The sequence below is a fragment of the Lycorma delicatula genome, chromosome 9, assembly GCF_047948215.1.
Source record: "Lycorma delicatula isolate Av1 chromosome 9, ASM4794821v1, whole genome shotgun sequence".
Taxonomy (NCBI): Eukaryota; Metazoa; Arthropoda; class Insecta; order Hemiptera; family Fulgoridae; genus Lycorma; species Lycorma delicatula.
The window spans coordinates 107,012,900-107,021,754 of record NC_134463.1 but is presented as its reverse complement, the minus strand read 5'-3'; the positions used below and the strand labels follow the sequence as shown (position 1 = coordinate 107,021,754).

The window sequence follows — 8,855 nt, the reverse complement described above, 5'->3', positions numbered from 1 at the left end:
TAATTTGGGAAGTATTATTCATTTATGAAAAATTCCATTACTTGTGACTGAACCCATGTGATATTAAAATAGTACACTTTTTGTTATCGCTTCCCGCTATATGTTGGAAAAAAAATTTGGTAGTAATTACAGTATTTCGTCAGAAGGTAGCGTTAATTGTCAGATTTTATTCCGTTAATAAACTATTGACGGTTTACGGTAAGTTTATTAACAGTTGATTTTAATCTGCTATTTCGTTTGTATAAAATATTTTTAAAGATTATTTTAATTTCTACCAGTATGATGATTAAGATCCATGAATTAATTTTTAAACAATTTAGTCAATCTTTTGACTTTTGTGGAAGCAGCCATCTTGAACAAACCTAATAGTATTACGCCATGTTACTAGCAGTTACTTACTGTTAAATTATTAGTGTGTTTATGAATATTTACTGATCATTTTTGTTTCGGCCTTACAGTGCAGTTACGAGTTCTGGCTCATAAAGTGTTTGATTGTCAGTTTTAAGGTAAATGAAACTTTACAATTTGTGTTTTCATTTTATTTACTGTACGCGGCTTCCGGGCTAATGCCACAAAGCACAGTGGATTACTTACAATATTATTTTTCCGGTTGTGATTGCTTTTTGTATGGATTAATATTTGTACCTTACAATTTCAATATACGTAAGAACATACAATCAGAATTTTTGATTGTATGTGTATTTTATTTTAATACTGTTAATATGGTCAGATTTTACTTATACGCCCTCATATTAGTTTTTCACTGCTAACTGCTTTCAAATCAAGTGTCTAATTGTAGTTCTCACACTTGTGAGGTGTTTTGGAAATACATGTATCTATTATTTAATCATTCATTTTACTAGTATAGTTTATTATTATTTTTAATGGCTGGTGTCATGAAATTAGAATTATAGAAGCAACTACAATTAACTTGTTTGTCTAGATGTTAATGTCATTAGAATATTATGTTTATGATTTGTTGATGTATGTCAATGTTGCTTGATTTAACGTAGTGCTGAGGTTATCAACCTTCTGTTGAAAGTACGTTATTTGTGTGTATGTTTGGGTAGTGATAACACTGTTCGTTCTCCAGTACTATTATAAGGTTAGTTCCGCGTTCATTTTTGTCGCATTGTACACTTTAACGATTATTTTATGGTTATTCAAATTAACTATTAATTGGTATCTCTCATACTCTAGGCCTATCATATTTGTTTTAGGAACTTTTTTTTGTTAACTAATTTTATTGGGCAGTTTAAATTCCAAACCTTTATTTAGTGAGTATTATCTTGGTTTAACTGCATTATGACTGCTATTTCAGTGTAATCTAGGAGAGACAACTTTGTGAAGCATTAATGTCAAAACTATTTTGGTTTAATTTTTCTGTAATGACAGATTTTTATTTTTATTTAATTGCTAGTGAGGGTCTTCTATAAGTTCGAGTTGAATTTTGCAACACAACTAACAAAGTAATGCATTTATTTGAGCTTAGGGTTTAGAAACTTCTTTTGATGAAAGCCTTGCACTTTTTCTGAAAATTGACTTGATTAATGTGTATGTACTGCTAAACTTAATTTTTTAATTTTGTGATAACGTGCACTTTTTGTTCAAATATAAAAAAAAATTAATTTTGATACAAAAATCCCTAGCTAAACCGCTACAGGTGGCCTTTTTTTTTCTTCTGGAAGCTTTTGCATACTAAAAATTGAATTTCACTTACTGAGAAAAATTTACGAAGTGCAAGCATGTCACTTGATTTAATTTAAACTATATTTATTCAGTGAGAATTGGAATAGCTTAACTATAAAAAATAGTTCATACAGATTTTGATTTTGTTACCTTACCAAATTTTTAATTACAAGTTTATGCAGTTAATTTGTGTCATTGTTTAATGGACTAATTGTACTTTATTAAAAAAAAATAAATAAATCATAAATAAGTCAGTTAATATTTAACTGTTCAGTTTATTAGGCAAACAAAAAATCTAAAACTTGTCATTGAGTGATCATTAATACTAACAGTTTTGTCACATTGGAAGATATTGCAGACTAGTAGAAGGTGATGTTCCTTTGTGAGGCAAGGGATATATTGTTATTGTGAGCAGCTTTCATAACAAGATAAATATTAAAAAACAACTGCAAAAAAAGACCATTGCTGATAAACATTGCTTTTTATGTATGATAATTAAAAAGCATGTGGGAGGCAATTTTGTATGTAATATTTTTATGTTGTATAATTTATTTAAATGTGTGTGTGTGTGTATATATATAGCCTTTGACACTACTGGTAACATAGGATTCCAATGCGGAGGTCATACATCTAAATTGGTTCAGCCATTGGGCTGCTACAATGGAACAACATATTTACTAAATAACTCCTTTTTGACTAGTTGTGTAAAAAATTGAAGGCATTTTTTTTTTTTATGTTAGATGGTTAAATGTTGAACTTAAATCTATACCACATATCCTTGACAGTACTAGTTTTTAATAAAATCTGATTTAATAAATCTTATTCTGTTATAATGAGTAGCAGCAATGTTTGCTATTGACTATAAGGTGCATCCCAGTTTTTAGTATTCATGTCAACACACACTCTGTTAAAAAAATAATTATGTATGTTACTCGAAGAATACTTTTAATAAAATTAAAAGTTAAACATTTTTTTACCATAACATACATTTGATAAATTCTTTCAATTAGCTTTTCAGCAACCCTTATTGTAATTACTTATGTTAATTAGTAATTTCACTTGCTGTTTTTGTGAAATGTTCCTGATGAAATCTGTTATCACATGATGTAGTAGTTTTTAGAAGCCTAAAGAGTTTTTTACATTATTATAACCTGATAAACTACTTCCTTCAAGTATTTGGTTCAAGATATAATCATTATTGTCTTAATTTAAAAACTAGTTAAAACTAGTGTATTTGGTTTCCCAGACTTAACTGATAATTGTTGAACTTTACTGTTATGTGTTAGGTAAAGATTGAGTTTTTGCTGGACTTCTTTGTTTGCTGTTTGAAAACCCATTATGTTAGTGTTTCTCTTAGATCTGATGAATATACTTATGGTACTTACGTATTAACGCCACCGCAGCTACAGCTTTATTTAAAAACAAAGTAGTCAATCGGATTTCGGTGGAAAATGAACAGTCTCTTTATTAATTTTAATAAATGGTTATTTATATTTATTTATTTTATAAATATAATTTAACCAAACTTAACCTATGCTCGTCTCGCTTGCTAACCTTGACTAATTAACACCATAATTTTTTGAGTATTTATTTAATAAATTCAGTAATTATTGCAATTATTTATTATTTAAATAATCAAAACACTCCTGTTAATTAGTCAAGGTTAGCGAGCGTAGGTTAAGTTTGGTTAAATTATATTTATAAAATAAATAAATATAAATAACCATTTATTAAAGCCAATAAAGAGACTGTTTTGAATCTATGTTAAACTCTATATCGGCCCATTTTCCACCAAAATCCGGTTGACTACTTTGTTTTTAAATAAAGCTGTAGCTGCGGTGGCGTTAATACGTAAGTACCCTTATTATCATGAGTTATGTCTGTTAGTTTATTGTCTGTAAACAAATGGCTCACTCAGATTTGTAAGCCTCGTGAACAGAGATCTAATTTCTCTTAACTAACTGTGACCTTAATTAATTCACTGTTTCTGATTGGTTTGAGAATGGTGTAATTAAAAGTGTTGCCTCCGAAATTGGTATTTCACTATGTTTACAAAATATACACTTGACTAAGAATAATGTAATTCCAGTTAAAACTGCTGGATTAAAACCTGACAATCACAACTCTTGTGAAATCTGATATCTTAACATTTCATATTGCACTGCAGTTTAGAATTATAGTCTCAAAAATAGTCAAGTCAGGATGACTTACCTCTTATTAAAAACTTCTGGATGACAACTTATCTAGCATATCTAATATGATTTTAGTAATTAATAAAACCTCATCACCTTGTAGATGCTTAGTTAATTTCCAAATGCTCTTTACAGTATAGATTGTTAATGTGGCGCCTGATCTGACCATCATGTCTTGAGAGACCATTTTTTTTTTATTTCCTGGCGAAAAAAAGGAATTCTATGAATAGTTATTGATTTTTACATGCATTATATTGAATGTTTACAATTAATTATAATTGCTGACCTATGAAAGCAGAACTATGTATATACACACACACATGCAATAACGTAATTAATATTTTCATATTGTACTCAACTAACTGGCGAGTCAAGTACCAAACATGTTTGGTTTATTGAACTAAACTCTTTTTATAAATCAGATGATGTGTCTGGCTAATGAAAGAAAAGGCACCTATATTAAAGCTATTAAAAATTAATTTCTCTTCTGTTTTATTTTTTACCTTTTAAGTAAAATTTGTTTCCATGGGGAGAAAACCATTGGAGAATACTTTCTCCCCTATTTTCTGGTATATGAAATATCTGAATTTTATTATTTAAAAAAAATTGCACAGAATACCAAATTAAGATATAAAATTGATATTTTTCTCTTTTCAAGTTTCAGTTCATTTCAGAGACTATTTTGGCAATAATAAGAAATTTAAAAAAAATGTTCATCAGTAATTTTGAGAAATTATTGCATGAAAGTAATTTTTTTTTGCTGCAAACAGTTTTATAACAGAAATTTGTGTTTAAAAGTATTTAATTACCTATTTAGTAGAATTTTTTTCTGAAATGAAGTTATAGAATTTGAAATTGTACATTTGGTAAAAAGCACAAAAAAATCCATCTTTTTTGTGGTTTTGTGCACATGAAAATGATAAACGCATTGGAGTTTAAACGAGTTTCGAATAAATAAATGTAAAATAAAAAAAACTTTAATCTTTTCATATGATTTTTTCCACAACTGTTAATTACCAAATCAACAACTTTTGGTTTTACCACAAAGGTGTTCTCTTTTGTTATCCAGACTATTAAACCGCATCTCATTATGGTGTGACTATTAGAAAAATTTTGTTGTAACCTATGTGGTATTTTTTAATGCTATTCTGTTACTTATAATTTGACTATTTATTAAACAATATTATTTTCAAAATTGCTTTAATTATTATATAACACGCTCTTACATGCAGGTGTGCGCACATGTGTTTTTTATACAGATACTTAATTGCTGTTTTTAAAAAAGTTAGTTTCATTGTTACAGTCATTTACTGTTATTATGAAATGAATATTTTGTTTACTTTAAAGTAATTTCCTACAAATTATTTAATAATCACAAAGTTATTTAAATTAAATATAACTATTGGTTAATATTTTTACAAAGTAACTATCACTGTTTATTGGGACTCTCTCTTCCCCCCTCTGTAGAGTGTAAACAGAACTGATACTGTCCGTTGGAATAAACACTTCACTTATTGAATTTCTGTATAGAACCACCACTTTTCTTTAGTCACATCAGTGTTGAGTATAGACAAATTTCTACTGTATTGGTTCAAAATTAAAAATGTTTAACTAAAGCAGTTTTTTTTACTTTTATGAAAACTTCTTGTATTGACTTTTTTCTAAATAATTTCATTACCAATCTCCTAGATGTTTCTGTCTTTGCCTTTATCTCGTAGTTCCTAGGTTCAAATTCTTACCAGATTGGCATTTTTCATGTGTTCTAAAAACTTCCATTTATGAGGGGAAAGATATGGGTAAGGTTATATGCTTCTTTTTATTTTTTAAATTATATAAATTATTTTGTCTTATGACCGACTGTGATTTTTTCATTACACAGTGTACTGTGTAATGGAAAGCATGCTAATTTGGTAAAATTCTGCATATTTCAGCATTAAAAAATTAATTCCAGTAGGATGTATGTTGGCCAGTTTTTGCTTGGTATCCTTAAACTGGATGGACTGATTTGGATGGAATTTGGCATAATTATATCTGTATGACTCATTAGTGACATTTAATTTTTGTTACAGTTGGTCAGTAGGGCATAAGGGCCTATTGGGGTACAGTATTTCAAAGTTTTATTCAAAGGTTAGGTAAAGTTTTTCTTATAAATCATTCTTTCTTTGATAGCTAAGATACTGTTGATGTTTGGTCTTATTCAAACTTCGGTGAAGGGATGGAGGCAAGAAACCTTTTTTTTTTAATCTGGATTCTGAGTTCATTAAATTCCGTTATATTAATTGTCACTTTGGTTACAAATTTGGGCGATTTATTTAGGGGTGGGGATGTTAAGCCTAATTTTTTTATGCGTTATCTTTTGGCTTAATATCTTCAGATTGGATTAACCAGTTTTAATAAATTTTGTGTGATTTCTGAATACAGCTTATTGATAAAGGTTGGGATACAAAGTAACCATCATGTATTTCAAAATTTTACTCAGAATAAAAAATCTTTTCTTACAGAATTGTTTATTTACATATTTAAGTGCTTCAATGTTTCACTTGCTTTTCCCCATTAGGTAGTAGTCTGTTGAGGGCTCTTATATCAGAGTTACATTATGTTACGCAACTCAGCAGCTTTCTTACATTTAAAAAAAAAATTATAATTATTTAATTTGCTCTTTAAATGTAATTGTAGTGATGTTATTGTAGATGAATTGAATGGAGCAGACTATGGCAGGTTATAGTTTTTTGTAATGTTTTCTATCGTATATGCATATAAGTACTTTTATTACAAATAGATAAGAAATTATTTTGAATTGACAAGCAATGAATGCACTTAAGTTATTGTTGGGGGTTTAGATTTAATTATGATGGAGATAAGTTATGCGTATTAATTACCATGATACACATCTCCATTTTGATTTATATCATTGAGAAAGGAAATAGAATAGCATTTTTTTGTACTAATAAACAATATGAATACTCAGTTTAAGTAGCATCAGTTATGATTAATTAATAACTGTGGTTTCAAATTAACACATTTACAGCTAATCTTATCTGTTAGATTTTTTGCTTTGGCTACCTTTTTTCTGCAGAAACTTACCGTAAATGATGTACTTGATATACACTTATGAAGTTTTTTTTATAATAAATACTGTATAGGAGTGAAAAATAAAGAATGCGCCCTGTGAATGGTTAAAACCACGCATAAAAACTTTCCAAGATAAATTCAGTTACTAAGTATACAAATCTTACATGTGGCTGCAGTTGTTACTAAGTTCTTGTTTCACTTCACTTAGTTCTCTTCATTTACTTATTCCCCCCACTTTTGTGAAATAAATATTTTTAAATGATTTTACTAACAAGTTGCTTTGATTAATGTGTACGTATGTACAGTTTTTTGTTTATTTATTGGTTGAAAACATTTTGTATTCTATAATAAAAATATTGTATTTAATTCAGTTCAGAATTAGTGATTATGGTATTCTTAAAATATAAACATTAATCTTTATCCAGTTTTGAAATTGTACAGAGGTTCCATGATATCTGAAACTTCTCAAGAGTTGTATCCTCAGCCATGACAGAACTATTAGGGATCAGGAGTGGTCATTTATGCGTTTGTTCTCCAAAAGTGCTCCTAACAATATTTTGTTGTTGAATTTGACCATTTATTTTATTTTCTGTTTATGTATGACTATTTGGTAGAAGCAGTTTATTTGTCCAATTATTGGTAGATTTGATGTATAAATAAATTTGATACCATTATTGCCTCTTTTATTTTTCAGTTATTGAAGTTATGTAAATATATATAGTTTTCGTATATAAGTACTTACTGTATTTGCTTAAAAAGTTAGTTACTTTTTTTTTACTTTTTTCTTTTTTCTAATATTATTTGTTACAATGGGTTGGGTATGCTTGTAATACATAAAGGGGGGGAGGAAGGCCTAAGAAGCTTTGGTTCACAAACGTTGCAAGAAATCTTTTTTTTTTGTATTATGAGAAAAACTTGTTTGTATTCATTTAAATTACATTATATACTCATTAAAAAATTACTCATTAAACATGCGAAGAAAATTATTTGTATAACATTTTAGGTAATGAAAGATGGAGCGAGGTGACATCTTAACTGTTAACTAGGGTTCTTGATTGTATAATAAGCTTCACTGTGGCCACAGTTTTTATTAGTGCCACATATACTTCAGATGCATTACCGCCGGGAAAGATGGGAAACAACAAATTAATGTAATTTATACAGTTTAACTTTGTAAACTGAGAATCTAGGCATTCTCATGGTCTGGTACTGTGACCACTTAGTAGGGAATGTAAGGTATTATAAAAATTCTTAAAAATACCTCAAATTATGATATTTTGGGCATTTTGTAAGAAAAATTTATAAATTAAAAAAAAAATTATTTGTACTATTTTAATAAAGGTTTAAAAGTAAAAGTATTTGTAGCCTGTTAACAGTACATTTAGAAACAAATTTTTAAAACTGACAGCTTGAAGCATTAGAATTTTAAAAAGGTATCTGTAGAAATTATATTTTTAACTGTGGTTTATTACATCATAATCCTCCGATGAGGTTTCAAAAGTTTTGAAATTTTGATAACAGATTATTTAGGAAAAAATACTTTCAAAAAATTTTAATTGATTGTTTGAGTCAAAAGTCTGAAAATAAATTTTTATGGATTAGTGGTGGTTTTATGAACTTTCTGTTAAATGAAATGTTCAGTATTATTATTTCCAATAGCATTTCTGATTACATTGATTTTTTTAAAATCTTTAAACCACTTATAGGTTTTTAGAGTTCATCCTGCCTTGCTAGGATCCCTGGATTGCATTGATAAAAATAAATACGTTTGTAGCTGTATGTTAGGTATCGCTTGCCTTTGAAGTACTGCCTCTGTGCGGTTAATGTTTTCATTTTTGGAAGCAGGCCTGGAACTCCTTTTCTGGAATACTACTGAGTTCCTTTATCACATTATATTGAATA

At 28.3% G+C, this 8,855-nt stretch overlaps 1 protein-coding gene across 10 annotated transcripts in view; it reads left to right on the top strand.

Moving 5' to 3' along the window:
• The first annotated feature begins 344 nt into the window (after window positions 1–344).
• mub (poly(rC)-binding protein mub) overlaps window positions 345–8,855 on the top strand; it is a 493,744-nt gene continuing 485,233 nt past the window's right edge. For 3 of the 10 annotated variants that reach the window (XM_075376022.1, XM_075376025.1, XM_075376023.1), the window contains exon 1: window positions 348–506. The gene's annotated coding sequence lies outside the window, so the exon portion shown is untranslated. Of the gene's footprint in view, window positions 507–8,855 lie in introns of all 10 variants that reach the window. The other 7 variants (XM_075376027.1, XM_075376029.1, XM_075376028.1 and 4 more) reach the window with 4 other exon arrangements.